This window comes from Notamacropus eugenii, chromosome 3 (genome assembly GCF_028372415.1).
Source record: "Notamacropus eugenii isolate mMacEug1 chromosome 3, mMacEug1.pri_v2, whole genome shotgun sequence".
Classification (NCBI taxonomy): Eukaryota; Metazoa; Chordata; class Mammalia; order Diprotodontia; family Macropodidae; genus Notamacropus; species Notamacropus eugenii.
In genome coordinates, this window is record NC_092874.1 from 273838108 (window position 1) to 273856096 (window position 17989).

The 17989-nt window shown below is 36.6% G+C and overlaps 1 long non-coding RNA gene across 1 annotated transcript in view; it reads left to right on the top strand.

Annotated features, from left to right (window-relative positions):
* LOC140534479 (uncharacterized) overlaps positions 1 to 17989 on the top strand; it is a 141994-nt gene that overhangs the window by 116098 nt on the left and 7907 nt on the right. Inside the window, exon 2 of the long non-coding RNA XR_011977329.1 lies at positions 28 to 92. This is a non-coding gene — a long non-coding RNA (uncharacterized lncRNA). The remainder of the gene's footprint in view (positions 1 to 27; positions 93 to 17989) is intronic.

Below are 17989 nucleotides of genomic sequence, written 5' to 3' on the forward strand. Positions count from 1 at the left end.
CTTATTTTATCTCTTTTTCTCTTCCAGGTTATATGACAATAAGTTATAGAATCAGGAACTAAGAAGTAAAGCTCTGATTGGAGAGGAAACTGGTAATGGAGTCCTTGGTATATAGTAAATACTTAATGAATGCTTGTTAACTTGACTTGACTTGATTTGAAAGAGTATTGAATTTGGAATTGAGAAGACCTGGGCTAAAATTCAGCAATCAATTGTTCACTAACTGTGTGATACTGGGCAAATCATTGAACCTCTAAGGGTCTTTGGTTCATCATGTTTAAGGTGAAAGAATTGGGACCAGTGACCTCTAACGTTTCTCCCAGTTCTAAATCTATGACTCTGTAATCTTAGACCCAATCAACAAGATGTTTATTCTGGTTCAAATATGAGTTTCAGTGACTGAAGAATAGTCCAAGACTTTGGTTTCTGCCTAATATGGAAGCCCATAAAAGTTTAAATCCATTTCAAACTAGTCCAGTTCAGAGAGTAAGGAGTGGGGGGAGGGACTAATAAAGGTTTAGGAAGTAGGCTCCTTACTAACATACTCTAGGAAGAAGAGTGGTAAGGTCAAATTTTTGTACTGGGCCAACAGGGATGCATGTTGGGTTAAGGATGGAGCATGTCTGGGGTGTACAGAGTGTGAAGGAGGAACCTTCCCTTTGGAGGCTACTATCAGTATTCATTAAGTTTCCATGTCATTGGACAAACCCCCAGTCACCTCACCCAGTTATCCCTCTACTAGCAAACATGGCTGTATTTGAATAGAAGTGTGAGATGTAGTACTACCTATTCAAAGGTGGACTTTAAATCAATTCCTTTCTTGGGGACCTCTTTGCCAAATTGTATTTTTCTTCACAATTGTCAATACCACTCTCACAAGTTGTAAAAAAATAGTAAAATAAATGAGTTGAGCTATGACCTATAAAATTCCTATGATTTTATGTCAGAAAGATTGAAACAATCTTTCCCCAGTTCTTATTTTCCTTTTTTACCCACTTTCTTAATGAACTTAGTTCAATTGTCATCCTTATGCAAATGACTCCCATGTCATTTATCTACCACCCCTTACCTATCAACATCTTGCTTCCAACTCCTTGGAGGCAATTCTACTGATAAGAGCCTACTGTCACCACAAAACTCAACAAGTGTAACATTTCTATTGGGGAGGAAGAAAACCCTTGTGGCAAACATGCACAGTCAAATAACATAATTTTCCTTGTTAAACATATTGAAAAATAGATTTTTCATTCTTCGTCTTGAATTCACCACCTCTCTGCAGAAGATGGATAGCAAGCTTCATCATCAACCCTCTGGATTTGTCAAGCCTTTCATTTCGATTATAATTTAGAAGAGTCATTAGAGACCATTTAGTTCAGCAAGCTGTTTTACAGATAAAGAAACTGAGACTGAGAGAAATGAAATGATTTGTCCAAGAATACACAGGTAATCAACAGATGCAGGATTTGAATTGTTTCTCTTTTGACCAGCAACCTTGAGAGTCTTTTTCTCCCAATTTGATTTATTTTAATTAAAGGGAGCATCTCATGTCTCACTTCTTAAACAGGGCTAATCAACAAATGGGTGTTGCCTCATTCAAAATGAGAACTCTTAAAGACCTTAACTTAAAAAGGCTAAGGTCTCCAACTACATTCTGGGCTATCTCCAGTTGTCCTGATCTATATCTGGTCACTGGACCCAGATGGTTCTGGAGGAGAAAGTGGGGCTGTTGACTCTGCACAGCCCTCCCTCCCCTAAATCCAATTCACTTGCAAGTCATGGTTTCACCTTCCTGATGTCATGGTCCTCTTCAAGAACAAAGGACAAACCACACAACCTGAATTCTGATGCTCTGGCCCCACAGTCAATACCTTATACACCAAAAATGGGCTCTTAGCAGCTGAGAGAAGGGGAGGCACTGAGAGCTTACCAGAGCAGAGATTTTGGAGAACATCTGTGAGTAGTGTGCTCAGGATTCCATAAAAGATAAATGCATGCATATTTATTTTCCATAAGGACTGAAAGCTTCGACAAAGGGTCAACTGAAGTTGAGCATCATGAACCTTATACAATATGAAGGAGTTTACCTCCATACTCCAAAGACTATCATTCATTTTAATTTTTCCTCCAGTGAAAAGCATGTGTGTGTTTTTCTCCATTCCAAACAAAATTAAAAACCAGACTAGATTCTTGAATCCCTTTGAAGCCGATTTCAAAGTCTCTCAGAAACATTAATTACTGCAACACCTTGAGAACTATTTAAGTGATACTATTTCCATTACATGCAAAAATCCAGAAAATTTAAATACCTTCCCAGAGACCACACAGCAAGTCCCTGGAAGGGCTCGAGGGGAACTTAGTGTTCCTAACCTCCTCACCCTGTGACTTCTCTGTGTACTTACATCAGAGCATTTGGGAAAGAGTCATCTATCTTGTCATCAGAACAGTGGCCAACAAAATAAACTATAAAACTTCTTTTAGAGCATATGGCTATTTATGGTCTGTTCTGAGACCTTGGGGTCAGCACAGTGTTTCAATTACTCTGTTCCAAGTGCCACAAACCAGCTAAGACCTACTGTGGATGTTTTCCAGGAATCCACATGGTGTTCTGTGGTTTCTTTAATACACCTCAGTTCATCCTTTGGGAACATCCTGGTTTGCCTGTTCCATTTTGGACCATCAATTAAGTAGATGGCAAAATGAACCATAGAGATGTTTGGGAGTAATAAAAATAATACTGGTCCAGGGGGATCCAGGGTTCTCAAGAATACCACTAAGTATGTAGGTGACTTTCAACTAGTTTCTTGATCATTTGGGGCCATAATTAGTGATTTCTTGTATAAATTTGGTAGTCTTTTTGCCAGAAGTTTTTTTTTTTTAAATTTCTGAATTGATATTTATGATTGCTGTTGTTATATATCATACCTTCTTTAACTTTCCATTATTAGGTATTAGGAAACTGCTTCATAAACTGAGTATGGTACAATGCTTTCTTTCTCAATTTTTAAAAATAATAATTTATGCAATATAGGTATTAATTTTCTTTAAAAGTTTGATGCAGTTCTGTAAATTTATCAATACTAGAAATTTCCTTTCATCCTAAACTTTGGTAGTTCTTTTCAGCTAATTCTAGTCTCTTTCTTTTTAAAATTAGATTATTTGTATCTTTATTTGAAATTCTGTAAGTTTGAATATTTTACATTTTTGAAGGTAATCCTCTATTTCTTACATGTTCTGTTTTGTTGGCATAAATTTGTGCAAAGAAGGTTCTGACTGTTCTTTTTATTTCTTGTGGTCTTGTTATGAATTTACATTTCTTTTTTTTTTCCTTTTTGCTTTTGTTGATTCAGTTTTCTATTTTTATTTTTAATTGGAGAGGCTAAAGGTTTATCATTTAAAAGATCTTTTCAAAGAAGTTTTTAGCGTCACAAGTTCTGTAGGGTTTTGTGTTTCTAATTTATCTATTTCTTCTTTTTTGTTTTACAAGATTTCCTGTTTTATGCTTATTTTGGTAATGCTTTTATTTGTTTGGTTTCAAACTTTTTAGTGTATTTAAGTTTTGTCTCTCTATTTTGATAAAATATGTTTTGGGGATATAGCTTTTCTTCTGAAGGTTACTTTACTTGCAGCCCAGAAGGTTTAGCATATTGTCTCATCATTAGTTTTGTGTTCTACATTCTTATTGTTCTATGATATATTCTTTGACCTCTTTGACATTTAGATTTCATTATTGAATTTCTATTTAGATGTGTGTCTTTATGCTCCTTAAACTGATTACCATATTTAATGAGTTTCAGTCCATAAAGTATGTCTGTCTTTTTGTATTTTTCTACTTCTCTCTGTACCCTAATATATAATCACTTGTAAAGTGTCATTTGATGCTGATAAATATTTTATTCTTTAGTAAATCCATTCAGAAGGCACCATCAGTTTTACATAACTAACTTCTTCAATAATTTCTTCAGTTTTTTCCATTGATAATATCTCTGTTAAATTTGCCCAATTCTTAGAGAAACATTAAAGTTTCTTCTTATTTTGTTTTTATATCCTTTTGCAACTCAGTATTTCTTTATGAATTTAGATGCTATGTCATTTGAATTATATAAATTTAATATTGACATTGATTTATTGTGATTGGTATATTTTGGCATAGTGTAATATCCTTGTTTAATCTCTGTTCATATTGTGATTTTTTTTAAACTCAAATGTCACTTCCCATACAAGGCGTTTCATGATCTTTTCCACCTTCCAATTAGTCTAATCCCCAAGCTTCCATTCAGTTTTTAACATTTGAAACAGCTTGAGATTTAAACCCTAATCCTGCATCTTCAATTCCAGAGCCCTTAATTAGATTGCAGGTTCCTTGAGGGCACTGACTATCTTTTTCCATATGTGTGTAGTCAATGCTTTGCATGATGCATGGCAAGATATTTAATAAATACTTATTGATTATTGACTAAAGATTCTTTTTATTTCAGTAAGCTCATTGAGTCTAATATTTTACAGAGGAGAAAATGGGAGTTGAAAGATAAAGTTGATTGCCCAATGGACCTAAGTAGTTAGGGACAATCCTGAGATCATAATCTTGAATCTTTGACTCCAACCCTAGAATTGTTTTCATTCCACCCCAATTGCCCATCCGTCCAAAAATATCTAATGGTGCTAGGTGTTACTCAGCAACCTTTCACAACTTGTTTTGTTGTTCATCTATTATAATCCTTTCCAACTCTTCATGACTCCATTTTGGATTTTTTTGGTGAAGATACTGCAGTGGCTTGCCATTTCCTCCACCATCTCATTCTACAGATAATGAAACTGAGGCAAGCAAGATTAAGTGACTTGCTGAGGGGTGCTTAGCCAGTAAGTGTTTGAGGTCAGATTTGAACTCAGGAAGAGTCTTCCTGACTCCAGGCCTGGCACTCAATCCACCATGCCACCTAGATAACCTATCACAAATTTAGAGACATTATATCTCAGCACCACATGTTATACTGGTCAGACTTTCATAACTGTATAGCCAGAGGTATATTGGTAAATTTTTAAAATTAAATTATTTTCAACTCAAGTACTAAAACTTAAATACAAAATTTCAAAAGAATAAAAAAGAAGCATTACCATGTGCACAGCACAACATAAGAGAGGATTCAAAATATACAACAGTAGATTTACATTTCAAGAAAGTCTTTATAATAAATACTACACATTGTGTTCCCAGCTGTCCAACTTTTCTTTGCTTCCTTGTAAGTTTTCTTTTGTTCTCTGCTTCGTACCTTTTACTTTGTTCTTTTTCCTCACTTTACCTCCCCTAAGAAGACTACATACACACATACAAATATACATGTGTATGCATACACATATACATGTGTATATGCAGACACATACATGCATATACTTAGATATCTGTAATATACTCATGCATAGACATATTTATATACATCTATGCAAGAACATACTATACTTGTTTGTCCTCTGTTTCTCTGAGATTGGATAACATCTTCCTTCACAGGTCCAAGTCTTTCTGTATTTTTCTATGTCCACCAACGCATCATTTCCTTTACCACTATAATATTCCAATCTTATACTGTCTAGTTATTTTAAATAGTCTAAAACAATATTGATTAGTATTGAACATTTTTAACAACTATTTTTCAGGGGTGGAGTGAGGATGAAGGTACCCATGATACACTTCAAAATTTAATCTACATTATTAACATTTCTTCCTCATTTTCTTAAGTCTAGATAATCAACAAAACAATAAATTAATCTCTGATCCATAGTGCTTGCTATTTTCCAAAAATGTAAATGCTCACCCTGAAAATTTAACAACCAGCTCTTACCAGCCAGTATGAGTCATTTCTAGGATACCATTGCATATGATGAACTAAAACCATAATTGTGCTATAATAGCATTGAGTTCTTGATCTTCTTTCTCAAAGACAGTGTTTCCTTGTTGATGACACTCTTGTTATTTTTTTTAATTTTTCAAAGTTCTGAGGCAACTTTTTTAAAGAATAAGTCCACGTAAATGTTTTCAAGGGAAACTTAGGTAATCCTAATTCTCTTTAAGTTGGACTCTGGGTTGGGCTGCCTTTCATACACTGTCTAGCTAGTCGCAGAAATCTCCTTTTGACTCAGAATTCTCTAATTTCTATTCTTAGGAAGACCCCTGACCAGGAACAATAGCACCCCACCCTCCTCCTCTCAATTGTTTCTCTCAACATCTGCCTTCACTACTCCCGTGGTAGGGGCTTCCTAATAGCCTAAGTTGAATCCATCAAAATCCATTTATGAAGTCAGGAAGATTGGTTACAGCTGCAACACAGACCCCCATAAATCTATAGATGGGGAAGTGGAAACACAGATGTTTTCAAAAATCAGCCCCCACTGTGCAGCTCCCAGTTCTGTCTGATTATTAATCCAAAGATTTAATGGTATAAACCCTGACTACTACAAGCATCTGTCAACAGAAAACTCCTTTACTGATGTAATTAAAGGGATGGGTATGGAAACTTTGTAATACGAAAATAACTTAAACAGACTAGTAGATAGAAAACTGGCTCCCAAAACCATGAAGACATCTTTATGATGCAAAAATAACATGAGTAGAGCAGTAGACAGAAAACTCAAGAACCCAAGAGAGCCTCATGAAGCATGAAGACCAATACTCAATACCATGACACTGACTATGTGACCCTAGAAAAGTCTCTTAACCTCAGTTCTCCAGAAAACTCCTGAAGACCTTAACAATAGAGCATGTGCCTTGAAATCACAGATCTGGATTCAAAAAGGAGGAATAATAGCTAACTTTAATGTTCACAAAATGATTTTCTCACAAAGACCTTGTCAGTCAGGTAGTATGAGTATATTTTATGTATATTTGAGTCTCAGTGAGGTTAAGAGACTGGCCCAAGGTCTCGTAGCTTGTAAACATCTGAGCTGGGATTCAAACCAAATATGCTCACTCTGAGTCCTGTAATTTTCATCTATGAGATATATTTTATTGCTACATTCAGCACTCTAATACACATACTCATCCTCACCTGCCTGGCATCTGAAAATAGCCTGCCAACAGTCATTTTCTTTCCTCTGTTTGACATCTTTCCCAGTCCATTTCCACACCACTGACAGAGTAATCTCTCTTGTCATGTTACTCTTTTGCTCCAAACACCTCAAGAGCTCCCTATTGCCTGTGTAACAAGTTAAAACTCTTTCCCCTGACATCGAAGGCCATGTTTCTTCTGTTGCTGCCCTCCCTTTTCTTACCACCACACACATACTTTCAAGCTTTGTCTCATATTACCTCCATTTAAACACTCTAATTTACATCTCTAGATTCCTATATGCCCCCTCCCCACACCTTTACTGTAATTTTATCTACCCTAGCCTTGGCTCTCACATCATTCCCTATGTCTAGAATATTCTTTATGTGATTTCATTCGTTGAAGGCTGTGTGATATAGTTGCATAGCAAGCAAGACCTGGAGTCAAGAAGACCTGAACTCAGCTAACATGTTATTGGTGAAGTTGTGAACTGATCCAACCATTCTGGAGAGTAATTCAGAACTATGCCCAAAGAGTTATGAAAGTATACGTATCCTCTAATCTAGAAATACCACTTCTTGAGCTGTATCCCAAAGAGATCATAAAAACAGGAAAAAGAACTCACATGTACATAAATATTTATAGCAGTTCTTTGTGTTGTAGCAAACAATTGGAATTTGAGGGGATGCCCATCAATCGGGGAATGACTAAACAAGTTGTGGTATATAAATGTAACAGATTAGTGTTGTTCCATAAGAAATGGTGAACAGACAGATTTCAGAAAAACCTGGACTTGCCTAAACAGATGCAGAGTGAAGTGAGCAGAACCAGTTACACAGTAACAGCAACACTGTGCAGTGACCAACTTTGATAGACCTAGCTCCTCTCAGCACTGCAACAATCTAAAACAGTTCCAAGACTGAGGATGGAAAACACTATCCACAGGCAGAGAAAGAACGATGGAGTCTGAATACAGATGAAAGCATACTTATTCTCTCTCTCTCTCTCTCTCTCTCTCTCTCTCTCTGTCTGTCTCTCTCTCTCTCTCTCTCTCTCGCTCGTTTTTTCTTTCTTGTGGTTTTTCCCTTTGGTTCTGATTCTTTTTTACAAAATGACTACTGTGGGAATATGTTTAATGTGATTACACACACATGGCTTGTATCAGATTACATGCCATCTTGGTAAGGGGGAGGGAGGGAGAAGGAAAATTTTGGAATTCAAAATTTTATATGAGTGGCTGTTGAAAACTAAAAATAAATAAAAACAAATATATATTTTTAAAAAAGATCTGAGTTCAAATCTCATCCCTGTTATTTACCAGCTGTATGACCATGGGCAAGTTGTTTAACCTATCTCAGTTGCAGATTCCTAATCCATAAAAATCCAACAGTAAGCATTTATCAAGTCTCTGTAATCTGCTGGTTTGGCGTGATGTATTCAAGTTCTACTCATGACATGACTGTGTGGCTCTAGGCAACTCACTTAATCTCAGCTCTCCAGGAAACACTTGAAGACCTTAACCTGCCTTGCAATTAGAAATCTGAACACTAAAGGGGGAATAATGACTATTTTTAATGTTCACAGAGTGACTGAAATGAAACAATCCTACTTCCCTCTGGAAGATGACTTTACCATCATTTTCTTATCCTGGAAGTTCTCTGTAACCCTGCTGACCCTTCATCTGATTGGTTAGTTCCTCCTAGAAACTCCATTTCAAGGAAGGGACTCTACCAGCCATATCCATTTTTTTCCTCCAGGCTCCATTTCTGAGTCTCCAGTCTCTTTCCTCACCATTTTGCACATGAATATCTTCCCCATTCTTCCCTTTTGCAGCTTCTTTTTATGTGCTAGCTTTTCCCATTAGAGTATAAGGTACTTCAGGACAACAATTGTCTTTCTCCTTGCTTCTGTTCGAATTCCAAATATTTAACAGTGTCTGACATTTTGCTGTTTTGTTCTTCAGTTGTTTCAGTCATGTCCAAGTCTTCATTATCCCATTTGGAGTTTTCTTGGCAAGGATGCTGGAGTCGTTTACCATTTCCTTCTCCAGCTCATTTTTCAGATAAGGAAAATGAGGCAAATAAGATTGTTTTCCCATGGTCACACAGTTAGTAATATTTGAGGCCAAATTTAAATGCAGGAAGATACTTCTTCCTGACTTCAGGCCTGGCACTGTATTCACTGTACCACCTCACTGCCCACTTAACATTTAGTACGTTTAGCAAATGCTTATGGACTTTATTTCCTGCCCTCAATTGGCTTATATTTTATCAAGAGAGACAACATGTACATACATAAATGAAACCAATTTTCTTCATTTGTGGCAGTTCTATAAAGATACCACAAACACTGAATTAGTCAACATTGAACCATGGGAAATACAGGGCTAGATTCCTATGAGCTTCTTGTCACAACATTTTCACTAAATGATCAATATATAATCTTATTTTATATGTGATTCTGTTTAAAGATATATTTTAGTAGAACTTCTTATAAACAACTAATTATCTACAGTATTAACATTGAACCAATAGCACTATCACTCATGCGTGCATAAAGCTTATCTAATACATGCATTTTCTTTGCAAGGCGTATCATAATTTCTTGCTTTTTTTTTAAATTTAGGAATACTGGATGGGGGAAGGCACTAGAATTAAGGAAAATCAGAAAAGACTTCTGGTGGAAAGGAGGATTTTAAATGGTATTAAAACCCAATTCAAATGCCACACCCTCTAGCAGGCTTTCCTAAATCCATCATGAATATGGTAATGACCTTCATCTTCAGATTTCACAAAACATTCAGTTTTTAAACTTCTATGGTAGATGGTCATATAAGTTTGTTGCTACTGAAGTATAAACTCTATGAGGGCAGGGATTATTGTTATACTCTATACTTCCCTCAGTATCAACTATGGCTATGAAATATTTGCTGAATTTGGATTGGGTAGGTGTTCCAGTATGCAACAGTAGATAGAAAAGTCATTAGAAACAGCATGGATCCAGTCTGATTTGGAAGACAGAAATGATCTCGGGCCAGTTATTTAAACTCCTTTGGCCTCATTTTTCTCATATATAAAAATAAGGGTGTTGGCCTAGATGATTTCCGAAGTCCCCGCCAATTCTAAACCTATAGGCATCTATGAGATAACACATATGGTACCACTAAAGTCATCATGGGACTTCCCTCTACCTCACCATCCCCCATCCAATCACTTGCCAACTCCTTTTGAGTCTACCTCTGACGTATATCTGGCATCCATTTCTTCTTCTTAACTTCCACTGTAGCAACTGTTTCTCAAGCCCTCATCATTTCTTATGTAGATTATTATAATAGTTCCCAAACTGGCCTTTTTTTCGCCCAATATGACCTTACTCTAATCAATTCCTAATGTACCACTCTGATTGCATTACTGATCTTCTCCTAAACTTTCACTCGTTCTCCATCATCTCCTGAATAAATGATAAAATCCTCAGTCTGGATTTCAAGGTTAAGAGCAATCTGGCTCAAAACTCTCTGTTGGCGTTCTTTGAAAAATCATAGAGAAAGGGACCAAAGAACTGAGTCTTAGCCAACTGGCCCATTTACATGAAATGACAGAAAGTATTGTCTCCAAATCAATGAGTTGTGAGATTGACTTTGATTCCTGGTGAAATTCTAAAATGTCTTTGTGAGAACTGAGAAAAAGAAAAATGAGTAGTAAAACAAGAATGACTTCATCAAAAGCAGGTCATAATGCACTAACCTCATTTTCTTTTTTGACATTGGTAGACTTCTAGATCAAAGGATTAATACAGATGTTGCATATCTGAATGTCAATAAGACATGTAATAAAGTATGTCATGTTTTCCCTGTGGAATACTAGGGATAAATTACAGTATAGTTGGATTAGTGAGAAAATGGTTGAATGAGTGAATGGAAGGAGTCATCACTAATGTTTGTTTTGAGAAAGGTGTTCTACTCCCATGGTTTCATATATATATATATATATATATATATATATATACACACACACACACACACACACACACACACACATATATATATATATATATATATATTATCCTGTGCTGATCAATACTTTTATCAAGTCAAGTCAACAAGCATCTATTAAGTACCTTCAATGCACTAGGTGCTGTCCTTGTTGCTGAGGATACAAAGACAGTTCCTGTTCTCTAGGAGGTCACAGTCTAGTGGGGAAAATAATGCAAAAACAGCTATATACAAACTAGATAAATACAGGATGGAGATAATTAACAGAGGGAAATTATTAGCAGTGAGGAGGATTGAGGAAAGCTTCTTGTAGAAGGTGGGATTTTCACTGAGATTTAGAAGAAGCCAGAGAAACCAGGAGACAGAGATGAAGAGCAACAGCCAGGAAAAATTCATAGAGGAAGCAGATGAAATGTCTTGTAAGAGTAAGAGGACAGAGGCCAGAGTCATTGGAACACAGAGTAAGTGGAGGTGGGTAAGATATAAGGAGACTAAAAGGTGGGAGGAGACCTGGTTTTAAAGGAGCTTAAAAGTCAAATAAAGGGTTTTGTATTTGATTCTGTAGGTAGAAGGGAGCCACTAGAGTTTATTGACTAAATGAATGATATGACAATAGGTAGAAATTGCAATAAAATAAGATTTTACTCTTAGAATTATCCAAAAGTGCCACAGGCTGAATCTGGAGGTAAGCAGACTCACTCCTCTTGGAGGTCTTCAAGCAAAGAATGAATGACTATTTGTCAGGGAGGCTATATGGGAGAATTCCTGTCATGTATAAATTAGTCTAGATAACTAATGTCTCTTGCATTACCAAGATTCAATGATACTTTTTTACTCTACACTTCAGTCAAATTGGACTACTCTTCTCTGTCCACTTTTGATTCACCCTTTCTGATGCGCATATTTTAAGTTACAGCATCCCACATGCCTCACATGCACTCTTCAACCTTCTCTATTTTGTTCTCTGTTAAAGTCTTTAAAAATCCAATACAGGTGGAAACTACTCCCTGCAACTTTTCCTGGGACTTTGCCAGAGAACTGATTTTTCGTTGCTTGGTCCTCTCCTTTATAACACAGTTAATAGTCTTTGTGTCTTTTTCCCCATTAGATTGTAACCTCCTTAAGAAAAGTATGTTATCCTTTATCTGTCTCTGAATTTCTTATGTACATTACATAGAGTAACACTTCTAAGAATCCCTTAATGACCACATTTGTTAAATAATGATAATAATCATAATAATAATGTCATTCATCTCATAAGTTAGTACGGTCACAAGAACTGCCAGGCCATTTAATTTCTCTCTCTGTCTCTCTCTCTCTGTCTGTCTCTCTCTTTATGTCAGTTTCTCTCTCAGTCTCTCTCTCTTCATATGTATGTATGTGTATATATATGTATGTATGTATGTATATATGTATATACATATATTTTGAAAGATGGTGTGGTGTAGTAGAGAGAAAGCCAGCCAGGAAGTCTCTCTGACTCCCTTCCCAGCCTGGATTTCTCCTTTGATTCAACCTGGCTATGTGACCCTGGGAAAGTCACTTAAATTTTCTGTGCTCTAGGCAATTCCCAAAGACTAAGAATTACTGGAAAAGTGCTAATATACATTGGTAGCAAATTCCTTACCCTAATAAAATCACAAATCTAGTTCTTATCCCTATATATTTATGTATGTATATGTTATTCCCCCTTATTGAATGCAAAGTCCTTGAAAGTAGGGATGAAGTTATCATAAGCCTTTTCTCCTTGGTTCTTTGCACAATGTTTGTTATATAGCAGGTACTTAATAAAAACTTGTTGACATATATTAAATGGAAATTCATGAAATAAATCCAGGAAGAATTTCACCTACCATTTTAATTAGAAGTGGCAGTGTTAACAATTATTTAACAATCATCTGCTTATTAATTATGTCCATCATTGAGGCAGATTGGATTGAGAGGAATCATTTTCCTCTTAAAACTTATTTTGACCCTCTTCATCAGTGTGATCCTACATCCAAACAGAATGATGAGGTTACCAGGATGAACAGATGAACATCAATGAACATCTTCCCAATACATCATTATATTGGAGGACTGAGACTGTGTCATTTTTCGGCATTGTATTCCTGGGTGCCTGGATTTTTAATCAATAGTAGGTTCTTTTTTTCATTTTAAATTTATTTATTTTTAGTTTTTGACATTTACTTCCACAAGATTTTGAGTTCCAAATTTTCTCCACATCTCTCCCTTGTGCCCAACCCAAAATAGCGTGCATTCTGATTTACAACTTTCCCCAATCTGCCCTCCCTTCTCTCACATCCCTCCCTTGTCTTATCCCCATTCTCTCTATTTTATTATAGGATAAGAGAGATTTCTATACTCTTTGCTTGTATATCTTATTACACAGTTGTGCATAAAAACAATTTTTTAAATTTATTTATTTATTTTAAGTTTTCAACAATCATTTGCACAAAATTTGAGTTCCAAATTTTCTCCCCATCTCTCCCCTCCCCCTCACCCCAAGACACCGAGCATTCTAATAACCCCTACCACCAATCTCTCCTCTCTTCTAATATCCCTCCCTTCCCTTATCTCCATCATCTCTTTTGTCCTGTAGGGCAAGATAAATTTCTATGCCCCGTTACCTGTATTTCTTATTTCCCAGCTGTATGCAAAAACAATACTCAACAGCTGTTCCTAAAACTTTGAGTTAAAACTTCTCCTCCTTCCTCTCTCCCCATCCATCCCTGTTGGGAAAGCAAGCAATAAAATATAGGCTATATATGTGTAGTTTTGCAAATAACTTCCATAATAGTCAAGTTGTGTAAGACTATATTTCCCTCCATCCTATCCTGCTCCCCATTTCTTCTAGTCTCTCTTTTGACCTTGTCCCTCCCCAATAGTGTTGACTTCTAATTGCTCCCTCCTCTCATTGCCCTCCATTCCATCATCCCCCTCACCCTGCTTATTCCCTTCTCCCCTATTTTCATGTATTGTAAGATAGGTTTTCATACCAAAATGAGTGTGCATTTTATTCCTTCCTTGAGTCAAATGTGATAAGAGTAAGCTTCACATTTTCCCTCTCATCTCCTCTCTTGTTCTCTCCATTGAAAAGTCTTTTTCTTGCCTCTTCTATGAGAGATAATTTACCACATTTCATTTCTCCTTTTCTCCTCCCAATCTATTCCTCTGTCACCCCTTAATTTTATTTTTTTAAGATATGATCTCTTCCTATTCAACTCACCCTGTGCTCTCTGTCTCTCTCTCTCCATATATATATATATATATATATATATATATATATATATATATATATATATATATATATATATATATATATATATATATATATATATATATACACACATATATATGTATATATATATACACATATGTATATATATACATATATATGTATGTATGTATATATGTGTGTGTGTATGTGATCCCACCAACTACCCAAATACTGAAAAAAGTTTCAAGACTTACAAATATTGTCTTTCCATGTAGGAATGTAAACAGTTCAACTTTAGTAAGTCCCTTATGATTTCTCTTTCCTGTTTACCTTTTCATGCTTCTCTTGATTTTTAGGTTTGAAAGTCAGGTTTTCTATTCAGCTCTGGTCTTTTCATCAGGAATGCTTGAAAGTCCTCTATTTCATTGAATGGCCATTTTTTCCCCTGAAATATTATACTCAGTTTTACTGGATTGGTGATTCTTAGTTTTAATATTAGCTCCTTTGTCTTCTGGAATATCATATTACAAGAAGAATGTATAGTCTGATTCTTTTTACAGTTTTTGCTCATTTCCCTAGTTATTTTCTTGACTTTTAAGCTCTGTCAAGGTAGTTCTCTGCTTCCAGTGGTGGTGGAGGGTATATTGTCAGCTGGTGAATCTCTCCACATTCTGTGGGTCAAGAGCTCCAGAAACAGTCGCTGCTGCCTCCCCTGCTGCTGCTTGCTGCTGCCATGGACTCCTCCTCTGTGAACTTTTCCACCCCATCCTCCACCTTGGGGCTGGGACTGGGACCTTATCGCTCTACTCTCTCACACAGGTCCCACAAGTTTTTTCAACTGACATTCCAATTTGTCCTTGGTGTTTTGGAGTCATAAAGTCTGTAAACTGCCAGAGATTCAGTCCCTCCAGGCCTGCTCAGGTCTTGTCTGTGCCATCTGTCCCAAACTGGACTGTGATCTGCTCCCAGTGCAGTGCAATAGATGCTTCTGTCGAGCTTCCAGGCTGTCTTGGACTACAGATTTGCTTCATTCTGTCTTTCAGTGGGTTCTGCAACTCCAAAATTTTTTTAGACTCATTTTTTACAGGTTTTTGGCTGGGTTTGTGGGGAGACAGCTAACAAGTCTGTGTTGTTACTTTGCCATCTTGGCTCTGCCCCTTCAATACTAGGTTCTTAATCAATGTTTGTCAAATAGAAAAAAAAAATTGAAAGCAAATGATTCTGAATTTATTGAATTGGAAAGACCTTTAGGAGCCTGGAGACCTGGTTTCTTATACCAGACCAGCACTGCCAGTACCTGAATGATCTTGGACAAATCATTTCACTCCTCTATGTCTCAGGTTTCTCCTCCATGAAATGAGAAGCTTGGGCTAGGCAATTTCTAAGGCCCCTCCAGATCTAATATTCTATGGATTGAGAAATTCAGAATGGGAGGGTATTATTGTTAGCTGCAGTCATCAGAGGAGACTTCAACAACAAAGGTGGAAATTTGCTAAAGTGGATGCCAATTTCATATTCTCATTTCAATAGAAAGAGGCTCAACTTCTCTTGTATAAAGTTGTATAAAAGTGCCTGGAGTACTTATACTAAGGGGCAAAGATCAAGGAGCAGAGGCAATTTTATTCAGTGATGCAGAGAATATTCAATAGGGAGGGAGAATACAATGGTGAGGAGAACAATGAGTGTAATTCTGCTGGGAAGAGAGAGTCCAGAGAGAGAAATCCCCTAGGGATTGGACCTGGGAGTGGCAGCTGGTGGCTTCTGAGTAGAATACTGTTGAGGACAATGAGATGAAGTGTGGGAAAGGTGATGATTGTTAGGAAGAAGCACATACACATCCCCCCTTTAAGGGGGAATGCAAGTACCCTAAGCCAAAGAATAATTGGTCCCATGCTAGTTACAGCTCATGTAATGTGTTCATTGTTTTTTGTCCACAGAATCTTAAAAGTCTGCCATAGTTTTTTTCTCTATTCACAAAGTCAAATACTTCACGATGTCAAGTAAAGCTCAGCCTGGAAATAAACTCTTGTATCTTGGAATGCCACTCTCTCTATTTTTTTAGCTAGACATTGCATAATACTTTATTCACCTTGGTTGTCATCTATTATTCATATACTTTGAAATAAAAGGCAGAGTGTAATGGAAGTCAGGGGCAAATACCAATGGTGAGAGAGTTTGTTTCTGCACAAAGCTTTGTCTCCAGACCTCTGACTCTGGACTTGAAGGATTTACAAGGTAGTGAGTTCAGTCCCTTGTTTACATGTGCTGCTAAGTGTGAGGAATTGTGTAAATGATAGGGTAGGTAGGTTTGCAATATCAACAAAAATTCTAGTTGGGTGAAGAGAGAAGTATAAATTGAAGGGTAGGAGAAATGTACAAACACACACAGGCACACATAAATATATGAGTATGTGTATATATACATATATGTGTGTGTATTTTAGAAAGACATTACTAAATTTCCCAGAGTATGTTGTCCAAATACTCTAGGTCTCATTTTTACTTGTGAGTGGTACACAGATCTTTTGAAATATATGCCAGTGCAAAGAGGGATGGTCTATCCTTAGCAGAGATGCAATTTACAAAAAGAAAGAAAGAAAGAAAGAAGGAAAGAAAGAAGGAAGGAAGGAAGGAAGGAAGGAAGGAAGGAAGGAAGGAAGGAAGGAAAGAAGGAAGGAAGGAAGGAAGGAAGGACAGACATTCCTAGTATTCATCTTTATGTTCCCTCCGTTCTAGTCATAGGGACCTGTGTACTACTTACTCAACATGCCCATCAATTTTCTCCCCTCCTTTTTGCCTCCCCCTTTACTAAAGCTGTTTACTCTATCCAGAATCCACGTGGAATCCAATTCATCAACCATATAATAAATATCTTCTATGTGCCAGACACTAGAGATACAAGGACAAAAAGAGAAACAGTCTAGCCACAAAGAGCTTATATTTCACTAGTGACCATCAATCTAGGGGCAGTTAGGTGGTGCAGTGGACAGAACATTGGACCTTGAGTTAGAAAGACTTGACTTGTCCTCATTCAACCTCAGACACTTTAGACACTTTTTAGCTATGTGATCTAGGCAAGCCACTTAACCCCTATTTTCCTTAGTCTCCTAATCTGTAAAATGGGGATCATAATAGTACCTAAAAAGTTATAATTGTGTGAAATATGGTCATTGATTCTAGACATATGCAGTGCAATATGATTCTAGAAATATGCAGTGCAATTTGATAATGGAACCATTTCAGGGAATTTGTTATTTGAATGAATCAGAACTGAGCTATAATGTAATTGAAGAAGTAAGTAAACATAATTTGAGTGTTGAATTGTTAACAAAGTCTTGTATTGTTTTGTATTTTTTGTTTGGTTTTGTGCTCCTAGGAAGCAAATCAACAACTCTCCCTCAGTCTCTCAACTTAGTTGGAGCCCCATATCTTGCCTGTCAGTCCATGTGGTGGATGCTCACTATATCAAGTCAGGCAAGTTATCTGACCATGTCAGTTTCTTCCTATGCTGCATCCTGCCACTTGTGCCTTGGACCTTCCCAAATTAATCTCTCTCTCTATAGCTCTAGGACCATGATGATTGGTGAGATGTAGTTGTATATGAGCAGAACTGTTCAGATCCCAACTTGGATACTTACTAGCTATATGACCATTGCTTAGCAAGGTATTTAATTTCACCATGCCTCAGTTTCTTAATGTACAAAATGAAGGTGTTAGATTCAGTGATCTTTTGGAGAAATT